This window comes from Schistocerca nitens, chromosome 10 (assembly GCF_023898315.1).
Source record: "Schistocerca nitens isolate TAMUIC-IGC-003100 chromosome 10, iqSchNite1.1, whole genome shotgun sequence".
Classification (NCBI taxonomy): domain Eukaryota; kingdom Metazoa; phylum Arthropoda; class Insecta; order Orthoptera; family Acrididae; genus Schistocerca; species Schistocerca nitens.
Window position 1 is genome coordinate 53,376,922 of NC_064623.1, and position 21,871 is coordinate 53,398,792.

General features: G+C 45.1%; 1 non-coding gene across 1 annotated transcript; it reads right to left on the reverse strand.

The window, feature by feature from the left end:
• Nucleotides 1-303: 303 nt before the first annotated feature.
• Nucleotides 304-387, reverse strand: Trnas-gga (transfer RNA serine (anticodon GGA)). Its single transcript is given in 2 exon segments — nucleotides 304-338; nucleotides 348-387. It is a non-coding gene; the product is annotated as a tRNA-Ser (tRNA).
• Nucleotides 388-21,871: the final 21,484 nt, after the last annotated feature.

Below are 21,871 nucleotides of genomic sequence, written 5' to 3' on the forward strand. Positions count from 1 at the left end.
TGCTTGTGCAAAAGTTTATAACCAGAGTAGGATGTATTTTTTTTTTTGGGACAAAGCTTTTATACTTTAAAGAGAACACTGTTTCCTTATACCCAAGTTCTATTTCTATCATATGAGAAATTTTTCTATAAATAATAGGTGTGATAGTGGAGGTATCTACTAAGCTAGCGTATTTCGTACACTTGTCTCTAGCCAACATATAATTGATTCAAATGGCTCTGAGCACTATGGGACTTAACTTCTGAGGTCATCAGTCCCCTAGAACTTAGAATTACTTAAACCTAAGGACATCACACACATCCATGCCGGAGGCAGGATTCGAACCTGCGACCGTAGCGGTCGCGCGGTTCCAGACTGTAGCGCCTAGAACCACTCGGCCACTCCGGCCGGCTATAATTCATTAATTCTTGGCAATTTGTAACAGTATTTTTTACTCACGAGTGCGCTAAACGATCTCTGCATCCACAATGTGTTTTTAAAACATTCTGCTTTCATAATTACGATGATTTTTGTAATTAAGCCTCAGAAATATTTATAAAATGTTCACATGTCCCAACGGGACGAATGAGATGTGTGTATCATCGTTAAATACGATAAAAAAATTTATAACACGTAATGTGTTTCATGACATTATGACCTGTTATATCGTGACATATATTGTATAATTACCACTATTTATGTATTTGACCTCTTGGTTTCAACGTAATATTTTACGTAAATTAAGAACTTTGTATCTCTAGCTTCCTACGCTAGATGGCGGTTACTGTGCTATAACAAATCCTGTTATATTTGATGTCATGTTATTTGTATATTTTTCTTCTATGCTAGACGTGTAATCTGACACCATATAATTTTATCTGTTGACTTGTATTCTTACATGTTTTTTAAGTTGCTTTAAAATAACAGGCTAGTGTTTGTTGGCAAGATGTGTATTTCCCCCTTTCTTTTTTGCTATGCGTTTTTTAATGTACAATTTTAAATTTGAATATTCAATTAATGATTTGCAAGTGCACTTTGGTATTTTGTGGTAATCTCTTGCCAAATAACGTATTGTCAAGTCTTCAAGTTACACACGTCGCATAGAGGACGTTGCAAGACCCCGTCACACCGAGGTCTGCTGTATAGGTGAACGTAAACAGCGGCTTCAGTTATTGTGATCGTTTCATAAACTTTGGTTACTGGTAATAACTTGACACCGGTGCCTATGAGTTTAATTTGTACACCACAGATATGTTGTTTCCAACAGTTGGTTTATACTCAGGGTGTTTATGGTCTTTTGTTTTTTTATTCACTGATCGCTAAGTGACATTTTTAACTTCCATCACTGAAGATGATCACTATGCGATTGAAAATCGATTTTGCTGTCAATAAACCATCAATATTACGGCCAACGTTGTGCCTTCTCTCTAATTTCACGTATATGGCCGATGTGCACGCAGCACTCTTTGGAGTCGCCAATCAATAAACTTTTTATACTAGCTTACACAAGTTGTATGTTTTACCTACTCAGGCTAGTGGCTGTATTATATTAGTATTAGTACTTTTTATGGTATTTCAAGTATGAATTCAAGGTCACATCAGTTACGTTTTATTGTCAGACGCTCGTTTTGCTATGCAAAGTAATTCAAAAAAAATTTCAACTAAGGATTGTGCATGCCGCAATTTAATCATCACATTGGCGACACTAGTTTAATATGCGCTCTTACTAAAAGCGCCCTCTGCTGGCATTAGTCTCTTGTATAAATACCAGACGCAATCTGAGTGTTACCCGGATTCGGGCTATGAGTGACGACCTTCGACCATAGATACTAGTAGTCTGTCCTTGCTGTGCAGAAGCTATAGGGCTGGTGTGGCTCCAACATAAACCACGTGACTGTTGGCAAAACGTGGCGGGATTTCAAATCAGCGGTCTGCCATCCTATGTTTGTATCGTATGTTATCCACATTTCTCAATTGACTGCCATACGCTTCCAACAAAAATTACTTTTTTATTTGCGAAAAATTATGTCAGAACTACATTGACCTGGATTTGTTCACAGTACCATTTATAAAATCTAACAAATACATCGAACGCCCCTCTGGTTGGTAAAGGGATGACATTACTATAAACTATCAATTAAAGCAAAATGTCGTTAAAATTCTTTTAAACAGTAAGAGTGGGCTCGTGTCAAACCTTTAAATATTGGATTCGCCGCGTTTTGAGCTCTAGTCACTTATAAAAGAAAATGGGATATTGGAATTATGTCAACTATAGGTGCCAAAATTGTCGACTTTAGGAGCAGGTCCATTTTAGAGTATCAATTTTAGGTGCACTTCAAAGGTTCAGTTCCTACTATTTTTACGAAACTTTAAACTATCAGTTTAAAAAAAAATTATATTTTAGATGAAAGGTGAGACTTTGAAGTTTCAGAAAATAATTTTGGAGCCTACATTTATTTAATAGTATTAGAAGGTACACTCCTGGAAATTGAAATAAGAACACCGTGAATTCATTGTCCCAGGAAGGGGAAACTTTATTGACACATTCCTGGGGTCAGATACATCACATGATCACACTGACAGAACCACAGGCACATAGACACAGGCAACAGAGTATGCACAATGTCGGCACTAGTACAGTGTATATCCACCTTTCGCAGCAATGCAGGCTGCTATTCTCCCATGGAGACGATCGTAGAGATGCTGGATGTAGTCCTGTGGAACGGCTTGCCATGCCATTTCCACCTGGCGCCTCAGTTGGACCAGCGTTCGTGCTGGACGTGCAGACCGCGTGAGACGACGCTTCATCCAGTCCCAAACATGCTCAATGGGGGACAGATCCGGAGATCTTGCTGGCCAGGGTAGTTGACTTACACCTTCTAGAGCACGTTGGGTGGCACGGGATACATGCGGACGTGCATTGTCCTGTTGGAACAGCAAGTTCCCTTGCCGGTCTAGGAATGGTAGAACGATGGGTTCGATGACTGTTTGGATGTACCGTGCACTATTCAGTGTCACGTCGACGATCACCAGTGGTGTACGGCCAGTGTAGGAGATCGCTCCCCACACCATGATGCCGGGTGTTGGCCCTGTGTGCCTCGGTCGTATGCAGTCCTGATTGTGGCGCTCACCTGCACGGCGCCAAACACGCATACGACCATCATTGGCACCAAGGCAGAAGCGACTCTCATCGCTGAAGACGACACGTCTCCATTCGTCCCTCCATTCACGCCCGTCGCGACACCACTGGAGGCGGGCTGCACGGTGTTGGGGCGTGAGCGGAAGACGGCCTAACGGTGTGCGGGACCGTAGCCCAGCTTCATGGAGACGGTTGCGAATGGTCCTCGCCGATACCCCAGGAGCAACAGTGTCCCTAATTTGCTGGGAAGTGGCGGTGCGGTCCCCTACGGCACTGCGTAGGATCCTACGGTCTTGGCGTGCATCCGTGCGTCGCTGCGGTCCGGTCCCAGGTCGACGGGCACGTGCACCTTCCGCCGACCACTGGCGACAACATCGATGTACTGTGGAGACCTCACGCCCCACGTGTTGAGCAATTCGGCGGTACGTCCACCCGGCCTCCCGCATGCCCACTATACGCCCTCGCTCAAAGTCCGTCAACTGCACATACGGTTCACGTCCACGCTGTCGCGGCATGCTACCAGTGTTAAAGACTGCGATGGAGCTCCGTATGCCACGGCAAACTGGCTGACACTGACGGCGGCGGTGCACAAATGCTGCGCAGCTAGCGCCATTCGACGGCCAACACCGCGGTTCCTGGTGTGTCCGCTGTGCCGTGCGTGTGATCATTGCTTGTACAGCCCTCTCGCAGTGTCCGGAGCAAGTATGGTGGGTCTGACACACCGGTGTCAATGTGTTCTTTTTTCCATTTCCAGGAGTGTATAATCTGACTTGTATATACAAAAACGCGCGTATGTGCAGATGGCTTAAAGTTTTTCCGTTTCAGGGCCTGTATCCAAAGCTGCCTTCGGTTTTCATCCTTAGGGAACCTATGAGTAGGAACGAGAAACAGTTATACTTACTTCTATAACCGAATTATCACTGATACTTTCCAAAATGTAATATGAGTCTGACTTTACAGGCATCACTTTCAGCACTTTAATTTACGTGATTCACTATTTCAAGTGTAAAAGAAAACATATAAAAGTCACTTCAGCAGATTTCAATAAACGCATCTGCACTATCATAGAAACATACGTGAAATGTAATGCCATTTCCCCCGACAAAACGCTGAGTACAGCCATAAGCGCAACACGAAACAACCATGTTTTGCCAACATTCACGTGACTTTAGCCCAGAGATGTTGGAGCCAAGAAAATGACGTCAGGGCCAGTCTATTATATTTATGGTCGAAGGTGACGACACGCCCAATACGACCACGTTTTTCTGCCTGTTTTCGTACAGTCACTAGCATTGCCTGTTCTCGTCCAGCCACTTTTCACCTTGGCCATAGAGTTGGCGAATTGCTGCACCCCTCCTCTGTCCTTCCACCGTCGGAGGGTGGCACGGAACAAAGTTTCGCCGCCACCCCTTCAAAGTGCTATGCTCGGCTGCTATTCAGCCGTTGCCTTGAGTCTTCTCTTACTTGTCCACCGAGACAGTTGGACCGGATCTGAACCGGTGACGTCGTGTATTAGTAACCTGCCACAGTAAGAAAAAAAGTATTACCAACACGTACCATGTACTCACATGTTTAACTAGACGATGATTTACATCAGAATACTTTAATCGTCTATATGACTGCTATACGTGACTATAAACATTTTATATTTTATGTATTACTAAGACTTGTTGGATTTAGTGTTAAATTATTGAACCTGCCGATTACACAATATTTATCTTTGGAACAGATCGGAGGATGACAGATGTCGAAACCGGCAATAAAGTGTAAGAAACCCGTGTGATCAAGACGGACTTGTGAAAATAAAGTGCCAAAAATGATTGCGGACTCATTTACATACTTTATGTCTTCAATCAATACTAAAAAGAAATGATTGTCGGAAGGACAGACTCAGCATACATGAAAGTCAAAAAAACCTTCGGTAACACAAAAAGTAAGTGTGGTAAAATTAAGAGTGCAACGGGAATTCTACTGTTAAAAGCAGAGGAGAGAGCAGATAGGTTGAAAGAATTCATTGAAAGCCTCTATGAGGGTGAAGATTTGTATGATGTGATAGAAGAGGAAACAGGAGTCGATTTAGAACAGACAGGGGACCCAGTATTAGAATAAGAATTTAAAAGAGCGTTGGAGGCCTTACGATCAAATAAGACAGAAGGGATGGATAACGTTCCATCAGAATTTCTAAAATCATTGGGGGAAGCGGCAACAAAATGACTATTCACGTTGGTGTGTAGAATGTATGGAGACATACCATCTGACTTTCAGAAAAATATAATCCACACATTTGCGAAGACTGCAAGAGCTGACAAGTGCGAGAATTACCGCACAATCAGCTTAACAGCTCATGAATCCAAGTTGCTGACAAGAATAATATGCAGAAGAATGGAAAAGAAAATTGAGGATGTGCTGGATGACGATCAGTTTGGGTTTAGCAAAGGTAAAGGCACGAGAGAGGCAATTCTGACGTTGCGGTTGATAATGGAAGCAAGACTAAAGAAAAATCAAGAAACGTTCATAGGAAAAATCCTTCGACAATGTCAAATGGTGCAAGATGTTCGAAATTCTGAGAAAAATTTGGGTAAGCTATAGGGACAGACGGGTAATATACAATATGTACAACAGCCAATAGGGAATAATAAGAGTGGACTAGCAAGAACGAACTGCTCGGATTAAAAAGGTTGTAAGCCATGGATGTAGTCTTTCCCCCCTACTGCACAATCTGCACACCGAAGAAGCGATGATGGAAATAAAAAAAAAAGGTTCAGGAGTGGAATTAAAATTCAAGGTGAAAGGATATTAATGATACGAGGCGCCGATGACGTTGCTATCCTGAGTGGAAGTGAAGAAGAATTACATGATCTGTTGAATGGAATGAACAATCTAATGAGTACAGAATATGGACTGAGAGTAAATTGAAGAAAAACGAAAGTAATGATATGCAGCAGAAATGAAAACAGAGAGAAACTTAGCATCGAGATTGATGGTCAAGAAGTAGAAGAAGTTACGGAATTCTGCTACCTAGGTAGCAAAATAAACAACGACGGACGGAGCAAGTAGGACATCAAAAGCAGACTAGCAATGGCAAAATAGGCATTCCTGGCCTAGAGAAGTCTACTAGTACTAAACACCGGCTTAATTTGAGGAAGAAATTTATAAGAACGTACGACTGGAGTACAGCATTGTATGGTAGTGAACATGGACTGTGGGAAAACCAGAACAGAAGAGAATCGAAGCATTTGAGTTGTGGTGCTACAGACGAATAATGAAGATTGGGTGAACTGATAAGGTGAGGAATGAAGAAGTTGTGGGCAGAATCGGAGAGGAAAGGAATATGTGGAAAACACTGAAAAGGAGAAGGTCTACATTTACATCTACATTTATACTTCGCAAGTCACCCAACGGTGTGTGGCGGAGGGCACTTTACGTGCCACTGTTATTACCTCCCTTTCCTGTTCCAGTCGCGTATGGTTCGCGGGAAGAACGACTGCCGGAAAGCCTCCGTGCGCACTCATCTAATTTTACATCCGTGATCTCCTCGGCAGGTATAAGTAGGGGGAAGCAATATATTCGATACCTCATCCAGAAATGCACCCTCTCGAAACCTGGCGAGCAAGCTACATCGCGATGCAGAGCGCGTCTCTTGCAGAGTCTGCCACTTGAGCTTGCTAGACATCTCCGTAACGCTATCACGCTTACCAAATAACCCTGTCACGAAACGCGCCGCTCTTCTTTGGATCTTCTCTATCTCCTCTGTCAACCCTACCTGATACGCATCCCACACTGATGAGCAATACTCAAGTATAGGTGTGTTTTGTAAACCACCTCCTTTGTTGATGGACTACATTTGTAAGGACTCTCCCAATGAATGTCAACCTGGCACCCGCCTTACCAACAATTAATTTTATATGATCATTCCACTTCAAATCGTTCCGTACGCATACTCCCAGATACTTTACAGAAGTAACTGCTACTAGTGTTTGTTCCGCTATCATATAATCATACAATAAAGGATCCTTCTTTCTAAGTGTTCGCAATACATTAAATTTGTCTATGTTAAGGGTCAGTTGCCACTCCCTGCACCAAGTGCCCATGCGCTGCAGATCTTCTTGCATTTTGCTGCAATTTTCTAATGCTGCAACTTCTCTGTATACTACAGCATCATCCGCGAAAAGCCGCATGGAACTTCCGACACTATCTACTAGGTCATTTATATATATTGTGAAAAGCAATGGTCCCATAACACTCCACTCTGGCACGCCAGAGGTTACTTTAACGTCTGTAGACGTCTCTCCATTGAGAACAACATGCTGTGTTCTGTTTGCTAAAAACTCTTCAATCCAGCCACAAAGCTGGTCTGATATTCTGTAGACTCTTACTTTGCTTATCAGGCGACAGTGCGGAACTGTATCGAACGCCTTCAGGAAGTCAAGGAAAATGGAATCTACCTGGGAGCCTGTAGCTAATATTTTCTGGGCCTCATGAACAAATAAAGCGAGTTGGGTCTCACACGATCGGTGTTTCCGGAATCCATGTTGATTCCTACAGAGTAGATTCTGGGTTTCCAGAAATGACACGATAGGCGAGCAAAAACATGTTGTAAAATTCTACAACAGATCTATGTCAGATATATAGGCTTATAGTTTTGCGCATCTTCTAGAAGACCCTTCTTGAAAACTGGAACTACCTGTGCCCTTTTCCAATTATTTGGAACCTTCCGTTCCTCTAGAGACTTGCGGTACACGGCTTTTAGAAGGGGACAAGTTCTTTCGCGTACTCTGTGTAGAATCGAACTGGTATCCCGTCAGGTCCAGTGGACTTTCCTCTGTTGAGTGATTCCAGTTGCTTTTCTATTCCTTGGACACTTATTTCGATTTGTTAAGATATGACGGAATGATTTCCATGGTACTAAAGGGAACTAGTGTAGAGGAAGACAGAGATTGGAATACATGTAACAAATAATTGCGCACGTAGGTTTTGCAAGTGCTACTCTGAGATGAAGAGGTTGGCACAGGAGAGGAGTTCGTAGCGGGTCACATTTCAGAAGAAGAAGGAAAAAAAAAAGTTGCTTTGGCTCTTGAGTGTATTACATAAAAAGGTCATGCTAGTTAAAATTAGCTTTCCGATTTGCACCCCCTTCGCACCACACCTCCCCCACCCACCACCCTTCATGAGTATTATACCAAACGGTACTTGAAACCAGGGTCCATGTGAGGGACGTTCCCGAGAGGAAACGCGGCTACCGCAGGCCTGTCCTGGCTCAGGGCGCGGTCGGCTGGCTCCCCTGCGGCGCGTTCCCCGGGCCGGCGTTACGTGAGCGGTGACGTCACGCTTTCGTCGCCGCTCTCTCCAGAAGGCCGCTCCGTGTCCGCGCTCCGTTGCGTCGCCGCTGCCCGGCCGCCCGCCTGAGCCACTCGAGGCGGACGAAGCGGGGTCAGGCAGCCGTCCCCCCCCCCCCTCCCCCCGGCAAATCTGTGGCCGTCCCTCCGACCAATCAGTGCCGCCGAGCCAGCCCATCTTCGCAACAGCCTACACTACTTGACCGAAAGTGTCCGGACACCGCGTAAACCACTGACCTCTTAGTAACGTCTACATCTACATGGTTACTCTCCAATTCACACTTAAGTGCTTGGCAGAGGGTTCATCGAACCATTTTCATACCACTTCTCTAGCACCCCACTCCCGCATGGCGCGTGGGAAAATGGAACACCTAAACCTTTCCGTTCGACCTCTGATTTCTCTTATTTTACACTACTGACCATTAAAATTGCTACACCAACAAGAAATGCAGATCATAAACGGGTACTCATTGGACAAATATATTATACTAGAACTGACATGTGATTACATTTTCACGCAATTTGGGTGCATAGATCCTGAGAAATCAGTACCCAGAACAACCACCTCTGGCCGTAATAACCGCCTTGATACGCCTGGGCATTGAGTCAAACAGAGCTCAGATGGCGTGTACAGGTACAGCTGCCCGTGCAGCTTCCACACGATACCACAGTTCATCAAGAGTAGTGACTGGCGTATTGTGACGAGCCAGTTGCTCGGCCACCATTGACCAGACGTTTTCAGCTGGTGAGAGATCTGGAGAATGTGCTGGCCAGGGCAGCAGTCGAACATTTTCTGTATCCAGAAAGGCCCTACAGGACCTGCAACATGCGGTCGTGCATTATCCTGCTGAAATGGAGGGTTTCGCAGGGGTCGAATGAAGGGTAGAGCCACCGGTCGTAACACATCTGAAATGTCCAAAGTGCCGTCAACGCGAACAAGACATGAGCGAGACGTGTAACCAAAGGCACCCCATACCATCACGCCAGTATGGCGATCACGAGTTCACGCTTCCAATGTGCGTTCACCGCTATGTCGCCAAATACGGATGCCACCATCATGATGCTGTAAACAGGACCTGGATTCATCCGAAAAAATGACGTTTTGCCATTCGTGCACCCAGGTTCGTCGTTGAGTACACCATCGCAGGCGCTACTGTCTGTGATGCAGTGTCAAGGGTAATCACAGCCGTGGTCTCCGAGCTGATAGTCCATGCTGCTGCAATAGTCGTCGAACTGTTCGTGCAGATGGTTGTTGTCTTGCAAACGTCCCCATCTGTTCGCTCAGGGATCGAGACGTGGCTGCACGATACGTTACAGCTATGTGAATAAGATGCCTGTCATCTCGACTGCTAGTGCCGTTGGGATCCAGCACGTTGTTCCGTATTACCCTCCTGAACCCACCGATTCCATATTCCGCTAAAAGTCATTGGATTTCGACCAACGCGAGCAGCAATGTCGCGATACGACAAACCACAATCGTTATAGGCTACAATCCGAGCTTTATCAAAGTCGGAAACGTGATGGTACGCATTTCTCGTCCTTACACGAGGCATCACAACAACGTTTCACCAGGCAACGCCGGTCAACTGCTGTTTGTGTATGAGAAATCGGTTGGAAACTTTTCTCGTGTCAGCTCGTTGTAGGTGTCGCCACCGGCTCCAACCTTGTGTGAATGCTCTGAAAAGCTAATCTCTTTAATATCACAGCATATTCTTCCTGTCGGTTAAATGTCGCGTCTGTAGCACGTCATCTTCGTGGTGTAGCAATTTTAATGGCCAGTAGTGTACTTCTCTACCATTCCACTCTCGTACGGAGCGTCGTAAAAAGGAACACCTAAATATTTCCGTTCGAGCTCTGATTTATTTTATTATGACGATCATTTCTCCCTACACAGGTGAGTGACAACAAAATATTTACGCATTCGGTGGAGAAAGTTGGTGATTGAAATTTCGTAAACTGATCTCGCCGCAAAGAAAACTGCCTTTGTTTCAGTGACTGCCACCCCATTTTGATGATTGAAATTTCGTAAACAGATCTCGCCGCAAAGAAGACCACCTTTGTTTCAGTGACTGCCACCCCAACTCGCGTTTCACATCAGTGGCACTCTCACACCTGTTGCGCGATAACACAAAACGAGCTGCCCTTCTTTGCACTTTTCCGATGTCCTCCGTCAATCCTACCTGGTAAGGATCCCATACTGCGCAGCAATATTCCAGGATATGACGGACAAGTGGACAAGTGTAATGTAGGCTGTCTCTTTAGTGGGTTTGTCGCATCTTCTAAGTGTTCTGTTTACAAAGCGCAATGTTTGTTTCACCTTCCCCACAGTATTATCTATGTGGTCTTTCCAATTTAAGCTGCTCGTTATTGTAATCCTAGGTATTTACTCGCATTGACAGCCCTTAGATTTGTGCTATTTATCGTATACCCAAAATTTATCGGATTTCTTTTAGTACTCATGTGGATGACCTCCCACTTTTCTTTGTTTAGTGCTAATTGCCACTTTTCGCACCATACGGAAATACGAGGATAATGGAATGCAGTCGAATTAAGTCGGGTGATACTGAGGGAATTAGATTAGGAAATGAGACACTTAAAGTAGTATAGGAGTTTTGCTATTTGGGGAGCAAAATAACTGATCGTGATGAAAGTAGAGAGGATATAAAATGTAGACTGGCAAGGCAAGGAAAGCGTTTCTGAAGAAGAGAAATTTGTTAACATCCAACATAGATTTAAGTGTCAGGAAGGCGTTTCTAACAGTATGTGTATGGAGTTTAACCATGTATTGAAGTGAAATGGGGACGATAAATAGTTTGGATAAGAAGAGAATAGAAGCTTTCGAAATGTGGTGCTACAGAAGAATGCTCAAGATTAGATGGGTAGATCACATAACTAATGAGGAGGTATTGAATAGAATTGGGGAGAAGAGGAGTTTGTGGCACAACTTGACTAGAAGAAGGGATCGGTTGGTACGACATGTTCTGAGGCATCAAGGGATCACCAATTTAGTTTTGGAGTGCAGTGTGGAGGGTAAAAATCGTGTAGGGAGACCAAGAGATGAAGGCACTAAACAGATACAGAAGGATGTAGGTCGCAGTAGGTCCTGGGAGATGAAGAAGATTGCACAGGATAGAGTAGCATGGAGAGCTGCATCAAACCAGTCTCCGGACTGAAGACCACAACAACAACCACACGGAAATTCTCTCTACATCATTTTGTAATAGGAATTGATCGTCTGATGATTTTACTAGACGGTAAATTACAACGCCACCTGCAAACAATCTAAGGAGGCTGCTGAGATTATCACGTAGATCATTTATGTAAATCAGGAACAGCAGAGTGCCTATGACACTACCTTGCGGAACGCCAGATATCACTTCTGTTCTTCTCGATGATTTACCGTCTATCAATACGGATTGTGACCTCTCCGAGAGGAAATCACGAATCCAGTCACACAACTGAGACGATAGTCCATATGCACGCAATGTGATTAATAGACGCTTGTGAGGAACGGTATCAAAAACCTTCTGGAAATCTAGAAATATGGAATCGATCTGAGATCTCTTGTAAACAGCACTCATTACTTCATGGGAATAAAGATCTAGCTGTGTTGCACAAGAACGATATTTTCTGGTTCCGTGTTGGTTATGCATCAATAAGTCATTTTCTTCAAGGTGGTTCATAATGTTAGAGTACAGTATATGCTCCAAAATCCTACTGCAAATTGAGGTCAGTGATATGGGTCTGTAATGCAATGGGTTACTCCTATTTCCTTTCTTGAATATTGGCGTGACCTGTGCTACTTTCCAGTCCTTAGGAACAGACCTTTCGTCAAGAGAGCGGTTGCATATGATTGCTAAGAAAGGCGTTATTGTGTCTGCATACTCTGAAAGGAACCTGATTGGTATACCATCTGGACCGGAAGACTTGCTCCTCTCAAGTGATTTGAGTTGTTTCGCAACACCTATCTACTTTTATATCACTCACGCTAACAGCTGTTCTGGTTTCGAATTCTGAATATCCACTTCGTCTTCTTTCGTGAAGGAATTACGGAAAACAGTATTTGGTAACGCCGCTTTAGTGGCACCATCATCGGTAACATTCCCATCGCTATCGCGCAGTGACGGTATTGACAGTTTTTTTACCACTGGTGTACTTTACGTACGACCAGAATTTCTTTAGGTATTCTACCGTAGAGTGAGGTGACCAAAGTCGTGGAATAGAGAAATGCACATATATAGATGGCGATAGAATCGTGTACCAAGGTATAAAAGGTCACTGCATTGGCGGAGCTGTCATTTCTACTCAGGTGATACAAGAGAAAAGGTTTCCGACGTGATTATGGCTGCACAACGGGAATACATCTACACTACAGGCCATTAAAAATGCTAGACCACGAAGATCACGGGCGACAGACGCGAAATTTAACCGACAGGAAGAAGATGCTGTGATACACAAATCATTAGCTTTTCAGAGCATTCACACAGGGTTGGCGCTGGTGGCGACACCTACAACGTGCTGACATGAGGAAAGTTTACAACCGATTTCTCATACACAAACAAGCAGTTGACCGGTGTTGCCTGGTGAAACGTTGTTGTGATGCCTCGTGTAAGGTGGAGAAATGCGTACCATCACGTTTCCGACTTTGATAAAGATCGGATTGTAGTCCATCGCGATTGCGGTTTATCGTATCGCGACATTGCTGCTCGCATTGGTCGACACCCAATGACTGTTAAAAAAAGAATATGAAATCGGTGGGTTCAGGAGGGTAATACGGAACACCGTGCTGGGTCCCAACGGCCTCGTATCACTAGCAGTCGAAATGTTACTCATCTTATCCGCATGGCTGTAACGGTTCGTGCAGCCACGTCTCGATCCCTGAGTTAGCAGATGGGGACGTTTGCTAGACAACAACCATCTGCACGAACAGTTCGACGACGTTTGCAGCAGCATGGACTATCAGCTCGGAGACCGTGGGCGAAACTGGGTGCACGAATGGTAAAACGTCATTTTTTCGGATGAATCCAGGTTCTGTTTACAGCATCACCATGGTCGCATCCGTGTTTGGTGACATCGAGGTGAACGCACATTGGAACCGTGTATTCGTCATCGCCATACTGGCGTATCACCCGGCGTGGTGGTATGGGGTGCCACTGATTACAGGTCTCGGTCCCCTCTTGTTCGCATTGACGGCACTTTGAACAGTGGACGTTACATTTCAGATGTGTTACGACCCGTGGCTCTACCCTTCACTCGATCCCTGCGAAACCCACATTTCAGCAGGATAAAGCACGACCGCATGTTGCAGGCCCTGTAGGGCCTTTCAGGATACAGAAAATGTTCGACTGCTGCCCTGGCCAGCACGTTCTCCAGATCTCTCACCAATTGAAAACTTCTGGTCAATGGTGGCCGAGCAACTGGCTCGTCACAATACGCCAGTCACCACTCTTGATGAACTGTGGTATCGTGTGGAAGCTGCATGGACAGCTGTACCTGTACAAGCCATCGAAGGTCTGTTTGACTCAATGCCCAGACGTATCAAGGCCGTTATTATGGCCAGAGGTTGTTGTTCTCGGTACTGATTTCTCAGGATCTATGCACCCAGATTGCTCGAAAATGTAATCACATATCATTTCTAGTATAATATATTTGTCCAATGAATACCTGTTTATCATCTGCATCTCTTGTTGGTGTAGCAATTTTAATGGCCAGTAGTGTACATCTACATAGGTACTCCGCAAGTACAGTACGAGGCCGAGGGTGCCCTATGTCCTTGCAAGTCATGTCTTTTCCTGTTCCACTCGCAAATAGAGCGAGAGGAAAACGACTGTCTGCCTATGCCTCCGTATGAAACCCAATTTCTCGCACCTTATCTTCGTGGTCCCTACACGACATGCATGCCGGCGGCAGTAGAATCGTCCGGCAGCCACCTTCAAGTTCCAGTTTTCTAAATTTTCTCAACAGTGTTTCTCAAAAAGTACGTCGCCTTCCATCCAGGGGGTCCCATTTGCGTTCCCGAACATCTCCCCAACACGTACGTGTTGTTCAAAGCTACCAATAACAAATCTACCTGCCCGCCTCTGAATTGCTTCCGTGTCTTCCTTCAATCCGATCTGGTACGGATCCAAACAGTCGAGCAGCACTGACGAACAGGTCGCATGAGCGTCCTGTATGAGGTCTCTATTACAAGTGAACCATTCTTTCCCAAAATTCTCGTAATCTATATCTACATCTACATCCACACTTCGCAAGCCGCCTGACAGTGTGTGGTTCTCGCTTCTATTCCAGTCTCGTATTGTTCGTGGAATCCGGGTTCGATTGCCGGCGGGATCACGGATTTTCACCTGCCTCGAGATGATTGGGTGTTTGTGTTGTCCTCATCATTTCCTCATCACTCATGAAAGTGGCGAGATTGGAGACAGCAAAGGTTGGGAATTTGTACGGGTGCCGATAACCGCGCAGTTGAGCGCCCCACAAACCAAACATCATCATCATCAACATGTTCGTGGAAAGAAAGATTGTCGGTAGCCTCTGTGGGGGCTCTAACCTCTCTGGTTTTATCCTCATGGTCTCATGGCGAGATATACATAGGAGGGAGCAATATTCTGCTTGACTCCTCGGTGGAGGTATGTTCTCGTAACTTCAACAAAAGACCGTACCGAGCTACTGAGCGTCTCTCTTGCAGAGTCTTACACTGTGGTCTGACTATCATCTCCGTAACGCTTTCGCCGATTACTAACTGATCCTGTAACGAAGCGCGCTGCTCTCCGTTGGATCTTGTCTATCTCTTCTATCAACCCTATCTGGTACGGATCCCACACCGGTGAGCAGTATTCAAGCAGTGGGCAAACAAGTGTACTGTAACCTACTTCCTTTGTTTTGGGACTGCATTTCCTTAGGATTCTTCCAATGAATGTCAGTCTGGCATCTGCTTTACCGACGGTTAGTTTTACATGGTGATTCCATTTTAAATCACTCCTAATGCGTACTCCCAGATAATTTAAGGAATTCACTGCTTCCTGTTGCTGACCTGCTATTTTGTAGCTAAATGATAAAGGATCTATCTTTCTATGTATTCGCAGCACATTACACTTGTCTACATTGAGATTCAATTGCCATTCCCTGCACCATGCGTCAATTCGCTGCAGATCCTCCTGCATTTCAGTACAATTTTCCATTGTTACAACCTCTCGATACACCACAGCATCATCGGCAAAGAGCCTCAGTGAACTTCCGATGTCATCCACAAGGTCATTTATGTATATTGTGAATAGCAAAGGTCCTACGACACTCCCCTGCGGCACACCTGAAATCACTCTTACTTCGGAAGACTTCTCTCCATTGAGAATGACATGCTGCGTTCTGTTATCTAGGAACTCTTCAATCCAATCACACAATTGGTCTGATAGTCCATATGCTCTTACTTTGTTCATTAAACGACTGTGGGGAACTGTATCGAACGCCTTGCGGAAGTCAAGAAACACGGCATCTACCTGTGAACCCGTGTCAATGGCCCTCTGAGTCCCGTGGACGAATAGCGCGAGCTGGGTTTCACACGACCGTCTTTTTCTTTACGCGAGGAACAATTTTCTTTAGAGATTTTCAGGTGCTATTCCACGTTAGCCGGCGGGGGCAACCATCACAGCGCGTCGCGTCTCCATTCCACCGACCGAGCTGTAGCAGTAGCGGCTCTTCATCAACAGCGACAACAAAAGGGGAGACGGGACGTCACACCTTACCTAACACAGTTCAAACGTGCTCGTTCCATTTCGTGTCGATTTATTCGTTACGTCCAGATATCCAAACGATTTGACTGTGTCAAGCAGGACGCTAGTAATACTGCATCCGAACATTACAGGTTTGTTCTCCCTTACTCACTCACATTAACTTACATTTTTCCACATTTAGAGCTAGCTGTCATTCATCACATAAACTGGAGATTTTGTCTAAGTCGTCTTGTATCCTCCAACACGCACTCAACTTTGACACCTTACCGTACATCAACATCATCATCATCATTTAAGACTGATTATGCCTTTCAGCGTTCAGTCTGGAGCATAGTCCCACTTATAAAATTCCTCCATGATCCCCTATTCAGTGCTAACATTGGTGCCTCTTCTGATGTTAAACCTGTTACTTCAAAGCCCGCATCTCGTGGTCGTGCGGTAGCGTTCTCGCTTCCCCCGCCCGGGTTCCCGGGTTCGATTCCCGGCGGGGTCAGGGATTTTCTCTGCCTCGTGATGGCTGGGTGTTGTGTGCTGTCCTTAGGTTAGTTAGGTTTAAGTAGTTCTAAGTTCTAGGGGACTGATGACCATAGACGTTAAGTCCCATAGTGCTCAGAGCCATTTATTACTTCAAAATCATTCTTAACCGAATCCAGGTACCTTCTCCTTGGTCTGCCCCGACTCCTCCTACCCTCTACTGCTGAACCCATGAGTCTCTTGGGTAACCTTGCTTCTCCCATGCGTGTAACATGACCCCACCATCGAAGCCTGTTCGCCCTGACTGCTACATCTATAGAGTTCATTCCCAGTTTTTCTTTGATTTCCTCATTGTGGACACCCTCCTGCCATGGTTCCCATCTACTAGTACCTGCAATCATCCTAGCTACTTTCATATCTGTAACCTCAACCTTGTTGATAAGGTAACCTGAAAGTTGGTCGAAAGATTGAACGGTGCACAGATAACTTAGTCTTCGTACTGACTTCCTTCTTGCAGAAGAGAGTAGATCGTAGCTGAGCGCTCACTGCATTAGCTTTGCTACACCTCGCTTCCAGTTCTTTCACTATGTTGCCATCCTGTGAGAATATGCATCCTAAGTACTTGAAACCGTCCACCTGTTCTAACTTTGTTCCTCCTATTTGGCACTCAATTCGTTTATATTTTTGTTTCCCACTGACATTACCTTCGTTTTGGAGATGCTAATCTTCATACCATAGTCCTTACATTTCTGATCTAGCTCTGAGATATTACTTTGCAAACTTTCAATCGAATCTGCCATCACAACTAAGTCATCCGCATATGCGAGGCTGCTTATTTTGTGTTCACATATCTTAATCTCACCCAGCCAGTCTATTTTTTTCAACATATGATCCATAAATAATATGAACAACAGTGGAGACAGGTTGCAGCCTTGTCTTACACCTGAAACTACTCTGAACCATGAATTCAATTTACCGTCAACTCTAACTGCTGCCTGACTATCCATGTAAAGACCTTTAATTGCTTGCAAAAGTTTGCCTCCTATTCCATAATCTCGTAGAACAGACAATAACTTCCTCCTAGAAACCCGGTCATACGCCTTTTCTAGATCTATAAAGCATTGATACAATTCCCTGTTCCACTCATAACACTTCTCCATTATTTGCCGTAAGCTAAAGATCTGGTCCTGACAACCTCTAAGAGGCCTAAACCCACACTGATTTTCATCCAGTTGGTCCTCAACTAATACTCGCACTTTCCTTTCAACAATACCTGAGAAGATTTTACCCACGACGCTGATTAAAGACATACCTCTGTAGTTGTTACAATTTTTTCTGTTTCCATGTTTAAAGATTGGTGTGATTACTGCTTTTGTCCAATCTGGTGGAACCTGTCCCGACTCCCAGGTCAATTCAATTATCCTGTGTAGCCATTTAAGACCTGACATTCCATTGTATTTGATGAGTTCCGACTTAATTTCATCCACCCCAGCTGCTTTATTGCACTGCAATCTATTGACCATTTTCTCCACTTCCTCAAATGTGATACTATTTCCATCATCATTCCTGTCCCATTGTACATCGAAATCTGAAACATTACTGATCGTATTTTCACCTACATTGAGCAACTCATCAAAATATTCCCTCCATCTGCCCAAGGCATCAACAGGATTCACCAGCAGTTTTCCTGATCTGTCCAAAATACTTGTCATTTCCTTCTTACCTCCCTTTCGAAGACTGCTAATTACACTCCAGAATGGTTTTCCAGCAGCTTGACCCATAGTCTCCAACCCGTTTCCAAAGTCTTCCCAAGATTTCTTCTTGGATGCTGCAATTATCTGTTTGGCTTTGTTTCTTTCTTCAACATAACTTTCTCTGTCTACCTGAGTTCTAGTATGTAGCCATTTTTGATACGCCTTCTTTTTCCTTTTACAGGCTGCCTTGACTGTATCATTCCACCAAGCTGTTTGCTTCATCCTACTTTTACACACTACTGTTCCAAGACATTCTTTAGCCACTTCTAGTACTGCGTCCCTGTACCTTGTCCATTCCTTTTCCAATGACTGTAATTGACTACATTCAACTAACTGGTACCTTTCTTAGATCGCTGTTATGTTATTGTGCCTGATTTCCTTATCCTGAAGTTTCTCCACTCTTATCCTCCTACATATGGACCTGACCTCCTGCACTTTCGGCCTCACAATCCCAATTTCACTGCAGATTAAATAATGATCAGTGTCATCAAAGAATCCCCTGAATAACGTGTGTCCCTCACAGCCTTCCTGAATTCCTGATCTGTTATTATATAGTCAATGACAGATCTGGATCCCCTGCCTTCCCAAGTATACCGGTGAATGTTCTTATGTTTAAAAAAGGAGTTTGTGATTACTAACCCCATACTGGCACAGAAATCCAAGAGTTGTCTCCCGTCCTGTTGGCCTCCATATCCTCTCCAAATTTACCCATAACCTTTTCATACCCTTCTGTTCGATTTCCAGTCCTGGCGTTAAAATCACCCATGAGCTGAACACTGTCCTTGTCCTTTACTCTAACAACTACATCACTGAGTGCCTCATAAAAACTATCCATCTTATCTTGATCTGTCCCTTCACAATGCGAATATACTGACACAATCCTAATTTTCTTGCTAGACACTGTCAAATCTATCCACATCAGTCGTTAATTTACATACCTTATTGCAACTACGCTGGGTTCCATTTCTTACCTTACCGTACACCACGGCAAAATCAGTAAGCAATCGTAGATAGCTGCCCACCCTGTTCGCCAAATCATTTATGTACGCAGAGAACAAGAGCGGTCCTCCTACACTTATTGCAAATTTTGGTGATAAGAATCTCAGTAAATTAGCATACTATGCCTACTTTCATTCACTGCTTTCGTATGGCATCATATTCTGGGGTAATTCATCGTTGAGTAGAAAAGTATTCATTGCTCAAAAACGTGTAATCAGAATAATTGCTGGTGCCCACCCACGGTCATCCTGCAGACATCTATTTAAGGATCTAGGGATCCTCACAGTAACCTCACAGTATATATATTCACTTATGAAATTTGTTGTTAATAATCAAACCCAGTTCAAAAGTAATAGCAGTGTGCATAGCTACACTCCTGGAAATGGAAAAAAGAACACATTGACACCGGTGTGTCAGACCCACCATACTTGCTCCGGACACTGCGAGAGGGCTGTACAAGCAATGATCACACGCACGGCACAGCGGACACACCAGGAACCGCGGTGTTGGCCGTCGAATGGCGCTAGCTGCGCAGCATTTGTGCACCGCCGCCGTCAGTGTCAGCCAGTTTGCCGTGGCATACGGAGCTCCATCGCAGTCTTTAACACTGGTAGCATGCCGCGACAGCGTGGACGTGAACCGTATGTGCAGTTGACGGACTTTGAGCGAGGGCGTATAGTGGGCATGCGGGAGGCCGGGTGGACGTACCGCCGAATTGCTCAACACGTGGGGCGTGAGGTCTCCACAGTACATCGATGTTGTCGCCAGTGGTCGGCGGAAGGTGCACGTGCCCGTCGACCTGGGACCGGACCGCAGCGACGCACGGATGCACGCCAAGACCGTAGGATCCTACGCAGTGCCGTAGGGGACCGCACCGCCACTTCCCAGCAAATTAGGGACACTGTTGCTCCTGGGGTATCGGCGAGGACCATTCGCAACCGTCTCCATGAAGCTGGGCTACGGTCCCGCACACCGTTAGGCCGTCTTCCGCTCACGCCCCAACATCGTGCAGCCCGCCTCCAGTGGTGTCGCGACAGGCGTGAATGGAGGGACGAATGGAGACGTGTCGTCTTCAGCGATGAGAGTCGCTTCTGCCTTGGTGCCAATGATGGTCGTATGCGTGTTTGGCGCCGTGCAGGTGAGCGCCACAATCAGGACTGCATACGACCGAGGCACACAGGGCCAACACCCGGCATCATGGTGTGGGGAGCGATCTACTACACTGGCCGTACACCACTGGTGATCGTCGAGGGGACACTGAATAGTGCACGGTACATCCAAACCGTCATCGAACCCATCGTTCTACCATTCCTAGACCGGCAAGGGAACTTGCTGTTCCAACAGGACAATGCACGTCCGCATGTATCCCGTGCCACCCAACGTGCTCTAGAAGGTGTAAGTCAACTACCCTGGCCAGCAAGATCTCCGGATCTGTCCCCCATTGAGCATGTTTGGGACTGGATGAAGCGTCGTCTCACGCGGTCTGCACGTCCAGCACGAACGCTGGTCCAACTGAGGCGCCAGGTGGAAATGGCATGGCAAGCCGTTCCACAGGACTACATCCAGCATCTCTACGATCGTCTCCATGGGAGAATAGCAGCCTGCATTGCTGCGAAAGGTGGATATACACTGTACTAGTGCCGACATTGTGCATGCTCTGTTGCCTGTGTCTATGTGCCTGTGGTTTTGTCAGTGTGATCATGTGATGTATCTGACCCCAGGAATGTGTCAATAAAGTTTCCCCTCCCTGGGACAATGAATTCACGGTGTTCTTATTTCAATTTCCAGGAGTGTATAACACCAGGAGAAAGGATGATCTTCACTGTGCAGGTTTAAATCTGACTTTGGTACAGAAAGGGGTATATTATGCTACCACAAAAGTCTTTGGTCACCTACCAAACACCATCAAAAGCCTGACAGATAGCCAACCAACATTTAAAAATAAATTAAAAGAATTTCTAGATGACAACTCCTTCTACTCATTGGCTGAATTTTTAGATATAAATTAAGGGAGGGAAAAAAAAGCAACTTAAACTTTAGTGTCATGCAATATTTTGTCTAATGTAATATCTTGTACAGACATCTTTTATTAAAAAAATGGCTCTGAGCACTATGGGACTTAACATCTGTGGTCATCAGTCCCCTAGAACTTAGAACTAAAGACATGACACACATCCATGCCCGAGGCAGGATTCGAACCTGCGACCGCAACAGTCGCGCGGTTCCGGACTGAGCGCCTTAACCGCGAGACCACCGCGGCCGGCCATCTTTTATTAGCCTGTCACGTTCCACATCATTACGAAGTGTCGTATTCATGATCTATGCAACAAGTATTAATCTAATCTAATCTTCCCTGGGTCACCTCCGACGATACCGTTGTCTCTGATGAACACGCAACGTCGAGGACAACACACTGCGTTCTATTATTCAAGAACTTTCCGAGCCACTCACATATCTGTGACC